A 10,207-nucleotide genomic window follows, 5' to 3' on the forward strand; every position below is an offset into this window, starting at 1 on the left:
CTTCAGGCTGGTCCCCGTCGTGGGCAGCAGTAAGCGCAGAGGCGTCTGGACTGGCACCAGGCCGGCCGGGCTGGGCCCAGGCTTTGGGCATGCAGGTTCTGAGCCCTGCGCTGTGAAGGATGCCCTGATGAACACAGAAGTGGGAATAGAGGACTGTGACAGAGACCATCTCATACACCCGAGGAAGAGGGAAAATGTTGGGGAAATCATCTTTGCTGCTGTATTTACAAATAAACAGGGTAAAAACTGAAAGCATAGAACTATTAAAAATCTTTTTGTGCCACCAGAGACACACTGTGAGCATGCTGAGCATTTGGTGGTACATTCTTCCAGGATTTTTTCTATTAGCATGAAATGTGTGGGAGATTGACAATAATGGGTAGACAGACAGACAGACGACCTGCACACACGCAGTGGATGCACCATCCCCGCTACTCAACAACTGTTTCATGCAACAATATGCTGGCATATGTTCCTGTGTTAACAAACATACATCAGTCTCAATTTTAGTAGCTGAAAAGTACTTGTGTCATGGCACACCATGTTTTCTTCATATAAATCCCCTATTTTTGGCTACTTAGGTTTTTTAAATTTTTATTCTTGTCTTTAAACAACACTGCATGTTTATAATAGGGCTTTTCTAATTCTTTACTTAGTAAACAAACATTTATGTATCTGTGTAATTATTTCCTAAGGATGCATTTCTGGAGGGCAATAGCTGGGTGGACGCTCCACATGCACGCCACTGCGTGTCCTGCAGAAAGTCTGTGCCCGTTCCCCCCAAGGCAGCAGGTGTGGAGGAAGAGCAGACATGTCTCCTTCAAACAAGCACAGCAAAGGCCCTGCTCATGGATCCATCAGTTCCATCTTGTCCCAAATGTGGGCACTTAATTGGGTCTCAGGAGCAGTTTAGAGGAAAGATGAAAGATCTGGAGAACCACATACAATGGACTGAAATCCTAGGTATTCATCCTCTGAGCATTGGCTGCTGCCTAGCACAGAACTGGGACACTGAGCATGCGGCTATCTCGACAGCCAACAACTCCAGGTCATATTACACAGGTCTCTTTGCTAGTGGGGGGCGGTGGGATATTCCGGAAGAACAGCAGGAAACACATGGCTATTTTGGGTATGTTGGGAGGAATAAACAAGTCGAAGTGTGAAGGGCCCTTCATTATATCATGCTATTTACCAAAGCCTGTTCTGTGATTCTTATTAAGTCTTGAATAAATAAATTTAAGGATCATAAGAGCAGGTCGAAGCTTGGATTCTCTACTAGAACAGGCACGGCGGCCCGCCCAATGAGGCTTCCCAAAGCTTGGCTCTGCACTTTCGCTCTGTGGCCTCATCTTCTCATGGAGGGAGTGTCACTGAGCAAGGCGTGCGCCGTGTTCTCCAGGCGGCCCGCACACCGTTCATGCCTCACCCACTGACTATCCCTCGTCTGCCCCAAATATTCCCAAACATGACTTCCAAAAACTATAGGCAGTTATTTTTCTCATCAGATTTTCTTCGCCTCTGCTCGGCATCATTTGTTTTCTTGAGGTGGATTCTTAAAGAAATGGCAATCAGAAAGTTGCTAATTGCTTTTTTATTTTATAGTGGCAGCTCCAATTTTATTTTCCTCTGGCAGTAAAGTATTATTAAAAGTTGTTTGATTTGAATTTTTTGCACGTCTAAATGTTGCAACAAATGCTCATTTAAGATCTCTGTTTACTGGGCTGTTTTCCTCTCCTAAAAAGTTCAAATCGAAAAAATAAAACAGACTTCTGTTTTGTGTGTGTGTGTTCACTGTTTTACGGTAAGACTGTGATTTCTGTCTCTCGGAGTTGGAGGCGCAGTACGGACTTCTTGCTACGCTGCCAGTCCATCTGACAGCAGACACGTAAGCACACCTCTGCTCGGCTGTCACTGAGGCCCATGGTTCACCCTGAGCGGGTGAACAGTGGAGGAGCATTTTGGATTCTGGAGCATGCAGAGTCCCCATCGAGTGGGCATCTCCAGAGCCAATCCACGTCTTCATGCAGAAATGCCTGTCCCAGCACCCCAAAGGGGAAGGGGCCACTCACCACATTGATATATTTCGCTTTTATGCAATATTGATCATGCAAATGCCACATAAAACATGTTGTTGGCTAATATTATGGTGAATTTAAGAAAAGAAACTCTACACCCAGGAAATATTAGTAACTTTCTCAAGAACAATTGAAAAGTTTGTGAGCATCTGTGTATATCTCCCTTTGGCCTGTCTGCTTCTTTTCATTATTCTGATGTTTTGCTCCTTCTTTCCCATCTTTTTAGGAACTGCTGCCCTTCTGAGCCTCCTAACTGCCTTGTTTTTCTTTTTCTCCAAAGTCACTATACCGTGATGTCTCCGGAGCTCTGAGCAGCGTGGCTGTGGCCTAGGCTAAAGCCTTTGCATGTGGAGTCTGAACACCATGAGATGAAGTAATGCGTAACATCGAAAATAAAGGGACGTTTCTCTGCTTCTGCATGGGAATGAGCACTTACCACCAGGCTAGACGCCCCCACAGTCCACTGCACGCCCGCAAGGAGGCAGAGAAGGCACTGTCGCTGCTTCGAGACTCTCAGGATTTGTTCTGCCAACCTCGGAATGGAAATGAGGTGGAATCTGTATGAGTTATCAGAGGCATAAGGGGAAATGAGAGAGATGAGAGGAGGAGAGAGAGAGAGAGAGAAAACAGGGAAAGAAGGGGGTGGAGGAAGGAGACAGGAAAGAAATCTTTAATGAGGCAAATGAACTCCCCTCCTCACTTCGACCACTTGCTTAGGAAATCCTTGTTTTCATCAGAAAATATGTTTATACAACTGACCCTACCTTCCTAATTCTCCCACAGCAAAGAACAATAATGTGAATCTGTGCTTGTTAAATTCACTGAGCTGCAGGAATCGTAGGGGGAATGACTGCTACGCGTCTGTGCAACAGGAAAAGGCTGATACAGGCATAGCCTCCATTTCAACATCTACTGACTTTTCTGGAGAAGCTAACAGACCTCTCAGACGGACAAACTCCCTGCTTTGAGTTGCAGATGTTTCCATATGCCCCCTGATAGCCCAGAGCCTCCGGACAATTCGACAATTTTTAAGTTTGTAGAAATGAATACCAGTTGGCTTATTTCAGAGCCAGTGTTTCCCCCTTTCGGGATTATTGATAATGCTACTGATTTCATACAGCAATCCTTTCAGAAAAAAAGTCCAACCAGACTGAAAAGTTTGGCTGGATAATGTTTTCGGCCTTCTTACTGGTGTCAGGCAGCGACTGCAGTCGGCCTCCGCCGGGCTGGGCCGGGAGCGTCTCCTCACCCCACACATGGTCAGGCTTTGGCTCAGGGTCCCACTGCAGCCAAGCAGGGGCGAATAAATGTCGGGAAATCAAGAATTAAGGTACCTGCGTGTGAAGTAAGCCAGGTGGGGGCGAGTCTTTAATCACGGCTTACATGAATGACGCCTAAGGAGACCAGATCGCGGCGGGAGCCCTGCTCGCCCCGGAGACGGGGTGTAGGTGAGGACAGGGTAACAGCAGGGGACCTCCCACGTGCATGTCGCGGGTGGGGACCTGGCGTGGGTGGCACAGCCTGGAGCCCGCCCAGCTCAGTGAAGGCCACGCGTCCCCCCACACAGAGCCCCGGGGGGCCCTGACCCTCGCGGTGCCGGAGGGAGCCTCCTGTCCCCCCGCCCGCCTCCTCCCCTGCGGACCGTCCCCGCCCGCAGGGAACCCGGGTCCTGCCCGCTGGGGCCTCTCCCCGTTCCGCCCACACACCCCCCTCCAGGCGCTGGTTCTCGGCCACCCTGACCCTGGGGCACGAGCTCACGTGCCCACCTCCGCCCCACGCCCCCCTGGAGCCCCAGCCCCGCACGGACGCGCGGTCCCCGCCAAGGCGCCGCTGGTTCCGCCGGTCCCGAGGGCGCTGGGACTGGGCGCAGCTCTGACCCACTCGCCCCGGGGAGCGGCGCTCGGCCAATAGGGTCCCCCCACGGTGCGCTCAGCACCCCCACGTTCCATCCGTCGCGTCCGTGCGGTGCCCACGCGCTCGGGGTGCTCCCAGCGCGGAAGGAAGGCTGACCCGGGTGAGTCCCTCCCCCTAAGTCACGGCTCCTCCTGCCCATCCCTGTCGGAGGAAACGAAAAGCCCTCCTTTCCCCACAAAGCGAATCCCGTCCCCGGAGGGACAATGACGCAGGGCCCCGAACGGCATCACCTGGGCCCCTCGCTGGCACCTGCCAGGGGGTGGGGGCTGTGCCAAGCGGTCAGGCTCCGGGCCTCGCAGCCCAGCGAGCAAGCGCTGCCCTAGGTGCTGCGTGGGCACGGCAGGCAGGCGCCGCGCGATGCCTGGGAGTCAAGGAGGGCCTCAGGAGGAGGCGGCGTGCCACAGCCGAGGGGTAGGGATGCCCACGCGCAAAGGCAGAGAGAGAGCGGGGACGGAGCATGGAGCGGTGGGTCCCCGGACAGCCCCACCGGGCTGGTATGAAGGGCGCAGGGAGGACGGCAGAAGGGCAGCTGGGCTAGGCTGGGACTTGGGGAATCGTCCTATTAGCAAGGGGGTCGGGAGACCATGAGCTGGGCGTGGCCCTGGAATCTCGGAATAACCTGTCAGGTGGTTCTGAGCAGGACAGATGGGAGCGGGGAGACCAGTGGGCGAGGTAAGTCCTTGGCCCGTGAGGCTCTCATCCTGATGGGCTGCTCTCATCTCCACTAGAGCATGTGCTCTATTTCTCCCCTTTGCTTCTTGACAAAAATTTCTCAAAAACATCTGTCTATAGAAACTGTATTTCCAAAATGAACATTGAAGCTGTAGTTTCTAGGGAAGCCTAGTGGGCATTTCTGACACTCACTCTTGCCTGACACAGTCGGTGCGTTTGGCTGCCCCTGAATCCCCACTGGGCCGCATTTCAGAGCACAGGTCACCCAGGGCTTCAGCGCTTTGCACACTTTTACTCTGCCGACACTTCCTGGGACAAATGAGCAGGCTACACGCGTGATCCTGAGATGCTGCAGCCGGTCTGTGACCAAGTTTCGTGGACCTAGAGACAAATAGGAAATACAAAAACAAGAATCTTTAAATGTTGCTTGTTTTCTCAAAGAGACGGTGATGACAGATCATATTTTGTGTTTTCAGTGAATGTTTAATGTTTTTAATTGAAAAGATTTTTAAAAGTGTTGAATCTATATCTTTATTTGTTATTCTACTTTTTCATGAAATATGAAAACTTGGGAGGACAGATGAGAACCTGCTGACCCCCAGCACTTATTTACCTCCTTAGGCACCTTTGGGAGCTGGTTTTATTCTTTTAGGAAGCGTAAGTTGCACCGGAAAACTTGGAGTTCACTTAATTTAAAGTTAGAAGGTATTTATATGTGTTTTCTGCAGTACCTGTCTCTCAATGGCCTATTAAAACTGTAAATATGCACTTAGAAATCACATAGATATTTATAGAGATGTGTTCTCAAAGGTTTACTTTTAAATGAAAGCATAAAATGAGTCACCAATAAGTAAACAATATTTATTGGCGACTGTGAATCCCACACGCTATAACAAAAAAGAGACATGAAAGCAACGGCTGTGGAGGGGTGGGGGCTCAGCCACGTTTGATGTGTTCTGACGTCACCACTGTCCATAGGAACTGAGGTCCTCACAGAACTTCCCATGTGTTTATAACTCCAGTAATATTTTTAAAAGTACTCTCTGCTGAGAACGGTTTTGATATATTTTCTTTTATAATGTTCTCAGGAATTAAAAAGAAAAACAAACAAACATGTGGCTGTCACCAATAAGTCTATATATCATGAAACAATAAGATCACTGTTCAAATTCCTGGAAAGCTGAAGTAAAGTCTACAGAACTAATCAGCCTCTTTCCCTTCCATGTGTCAAACTTAGCCTCAGGAATTGTCTGATCGGAAACCCGTACGTCATTTCTGGACCTTTAAAATTGCTGGTTTGTCTCCACCATCTACCTTGCCAAAAGAATTATTTACTGGATGTAAGTAGTGCCTAAAGGTGTCATTTGACTACTGTACTGTCAAGCTGAATTATTCATTTCTATTTGTGAGAAACACCAAAAATGTAGTGAACAGATGTTGTTTGCAGAGGACAAAAGAAACCAGAGGACAAATAAGACTGTTAAGAAGATACTTAGCACACTGACAAAGCTGCCATATTTTTCCTTTCTTTGCTTTTGTGGCAAATAAATATGATTTGATCAATCAAAAATTGTGTTGAGTTTTCATACATAATGTAGATGGATGACAAGTTTTCTAAGTAATATAAGATCATAGATGTTAAGTTACATAACTGGTATAACACTGTAGATATAAAGCTGTGTATCATGAGAGAATATAACACCAGCAGTGTAAATTACTGAATATGATTTAATGGCATGGTATTCACGGTATAAGCACAGAGAATATAACTGAGGCAAAATTTTCACTGAGATATACTTTTGAAAGTGTAGCCTAATAGAATTCCAGCTGGCAAAACTCCAGCTGGTAACAGAAATACAGCTTTAATGTGGATCCAGCCTAAATAGACTCCAAGTATCCAAATTAAATTACATTTGGTGCCAAGCCTTTTAAAAAAGTGAATTCAGAGCTATCACTATTGCATGTCAGCTGATGTTTGATGTTAGGGAGCATAGTTAGCTCATATGACCATATTGTGATGCAAAAAGAGCGTTTGACAAAATCCAATACATATGCAAGATAAAAACTCCTTGTAAACTAGAAACAGAAGGGAATTTCCCAATTTAATAGAGAAGATCTATAAAATACCAATAGTTAAGACTAATCTTAATGGAGAGAACCTGTATGCTTTCCCCCTAAGACTGGGAACAAGGCAAGAAAGTCCCCTCTGACCGTGCCATTCAACATCACAGTGCGAGCCCTAGCCAGCGCAATAAGACAAGAAAAAGAAATGAAAAGCATAGATTTGAAAGGAAGAAATGAAACTGTCTTTGCAGATGACATGCACATGTGTCTATGCTAGAAAACCTGAAAGAATACAAAAACAAACCAAAACTCCTAGAATTAAAAACCATAAGATCGAGGTCACAAGATGAAGTAAGGTCTACAGAACTACTTCAAATTCAGTTGCTTTCATATATACCAGCAAAGAACAACTGGAAATCAAAACAATAAAAACAGTACCATTTCTAATAGCTCCCAAAAAAGTACTTCAGTATAAATCAAGGTCCTCATCATCACAACTAAGTCGTGTTGAAGGCTGTACCTTGACATGGTGTGGTGAGATGATAGTTAACTTCAGTTTCCTTCCTCCTAAAGCTCAGTCTTAACATGAGAAAAACACCAAAGTCAACTTGAGCATGTCCTATGAAATACCTGACCAATATTCTCAAGTCTATCAACATCACCAAAAACAAGGAAATCCTGAGAAAATATTACAGCCTACAGGAGTCTAAGGAAGCATGATGGCTAACTGTAATGTGGGGTCCTGGATGGGACCCTGGAACAGAAAAGGTTCATTAGGTAAAAACTAAGGAAATGGGAATAAAGTATGGACTCCAATTAATAACAATGTATCAATATTGATTCATTAATTTTGACAAACGTATCACCCGAATGTGTGGTGCTAATAATAGGGAAATCTGGAGTGGCTGTATGGTAACTCTCTGTGCCTTCCCCACATACACTTTTTCTGTAAATCAGAAATTATTCTAAAACTAAAACTTTGTTCACAGTTTTATTGAGCAGTCATTCCATGTAGAAAACTCTGAAATGGACACAGAAATAAAAAAATTACACGAAGAGAGGTTTCTGTATGAGAGGAAGATGTGAGGTTTTTCTGCCTACCTAGTTGTTTGTTTTTATTAAAAAGATAAAATGCATAAGGACTTTTCATGATGAAGCTTCATGCCTTCTCTTTTTTTCATTTAAGTAAATACCACATTTAGTATATTTTAGATAAAGGCAATAATTATGCCTTGAACCTAGAAATTTCTTATTAGCCTAACATTTAGGTTTTAGAAATCCTAAGGAGACATAGAAAACATAAATTTAACTCAAAATAAACACCAGTGTAGACTGATTTCAAACTCAGTAACAAAGTCAGACAAACAACATATTTCAATTGCCTTTAATATCCATTCAGTAAGAAAAAATATTACATTGATTTTAGAACTTCTCCAGCAAAATCGTTGGCATTAGGTGTTGAAGGCCGGCCCATTACCAATCTGCTATGGATTGGCCTTTTCTTATTGAGAAAGTGACAAAAGGAACGGGAGTGCTATTCTAATTTACAGTGTCTTAAGTTTACACAGTAGTGAAAGGTTGAGGAAACAAATGTGAAAGCAGGTTGTAGTTATTCTCCAGAAATATCATTCCTGTGCATCTTTTTGAATAAATAAAATCCATCTTGTATAAGTTCTTCCACCTCATCTATGAAATGTAATTAAAGTATATGATTGTTTTAGGGTAAATTTTTCTTATCTAAATTAATAGTCTTTAAATAGGGCTATGTTTCACACTGTTCCCATTTTATGGAAAAAGAATATTACTTAAGGTAAGTTACTGCTTAGAATGCAACTTGACATAATAGGGACTACTTCCATTTTATCACTTTAATAAAGGCAAATGGACAGTTTCAGAGAAGAAATCAAAGACTTTCCAATTCACCGTATTGTACCTGGGGCACTGCATCCTCCCGTGGAATGGAAATGTTGTGCCTGGGCTCCTGCGTCCACTGGGTTTGCAGGGGCCAAGTGACATCTGCACTGTGGAAATGACTGCCCCAGGACGCTGCCGGACAGAATATTCCCAGGAGCGGACACCTGTGCAGCCAGCAGGTGGGGCGCCGGTAAGCTCCCACGCTCTGTGACACCACGGATCTCACTTTCTCTGGATTCATCTCAAGAGGCCAGGAGGAGGCTGGAGAAATTCCCTGACTCCTGCCAGATGCTTTCCAGTTCATGGCTGTGGTGAGTCGTCACCTCACCGACAGGAGGTTCACAGCCTTGCAGAGGGCCGGGGCGAGAAATCCTTTTATCTCAAGGAGAAAACGCCCTGATTCAAATGGTTTCAGATATTTACACTGGACACACATAGATGAGAATTTGGCAAAATCACCCTTGATGGTGTCACGTCACCATCCCCAGTGAGGCTGGCACTCTGTCGAAGTGAAGGAAGCTCAGTCTCTGAGCTAAAAGTCCGAATCAGCGACACAGGGCGACCTGGAAATGCACCCGCTGATGAGCTGGCTGGACTTCTTTCCGCTCCCTTCCCTCTCTCTCCTCTCCCTTTCACGGATCCAGCAGGGGAAATCCCGGGGCAGAGCAGGCCTGCAAAGTGACACAGAGGTTGCGAGGTTCGGGCAGGGCTGCACAGAAGCAGCCTGTTTCTGGAGGACAGTGCGCAGACATCAGCGTCATCTGCCCCGAGCCCCTGGGTGTGCGCACAGCCCTGGCGCTGCAACACAGACGGCCACAGGGGGCAGTCCTCCTGACGGGTCAGGACACCCACCATGATCAGGGCACCTGCTGCCAAGGAGAATGTCCTCCCACCTCCTGGAGAAGGTGTCACCTGGTAACAAGCAGCTGAGAGAGTAAACAGCAGGGACGTGCTGTGGCCTGAGAAGCTGGGGACATAAACGACCAAGGAGAGGGTTCCCCACCACTGGGCAGGTCTTGCCCACCAAAAAGGACATATGAGTGAAACATCTATTTGACCAGAACAAGGATCGAGCACAGGTGCCACAAGGTCAGGAGAAATACCTCCTCTCCTGGCGGCTGTTTCCTCCCATCTGCAAGGCTGTCACTGATTCAGGCACCGCAGCATCTGCTGCGTACGATCCCGAATGAGGACACATCTCTCAACCTCTCACTGTCGCTCACTGCCTACTCCACAGGCTTCTCCGCATCGCTGCTGCACCTGGGCGAGAGTGGGCAGGTCCCTCACGCACGGTCATGCAGAGAAGTGAATCAGGCAGGGCTCTCCAGGGACACAGAACCAAGATGGACAGACAGGTAGGCAGGTGGACAGATGATGGATGGATGGATGGATGGATGGATGGATGGATGGATGAATGGATGGGTGGGTGGGTGGATAGGTTAGATAGATTAGATAGATAGATTAGATAGATAGATAGATAGATAGATAGATAGATAGATAGATAGATAGATGATACATACATAAATGATGATAGACAGATAGATACACAGAGAGGCAGACAGACAGAC

General features: G+C 46.5%; 1 long non-coding RNA gene across 1 annotated transcript; it reads right to left on the minus strand.

Moving 5' to 3' along the window:
• Positions 1 to 4,859: 4,859 nt before the first annotated feature.
• On the minus strand, positions 4,860 to 9,893 carry LOC108406272 (uncharacterized). Its single transcript, XR_001855415.3, has 3 exons — positions 9,743 to 9,893; positions 8,659 to 9,310; positions 4,860 to 5,042 (listed from the first exon to the last, which is right to left on the minus strand). It is a non-coding gene; the product is annotated as an uncharacterized lncRNA (long non-coding RNA).
• Positions 9,894 to 10,207: the final 314 nt, after the last annotated feature.

This window comes from Manis javanica, chromosome 9 (assembly GCF_040802235.1).
Source record: "Manis javanica isolate MJ-LG chromosome 9, MJ_LKY, whole genome shotgun sequence".
Lineage (NCBI taxonomy): Eukaryota > Metazoa > Chordata > Mammalia > Pholidota > Manidae > Manis > Manis javanica.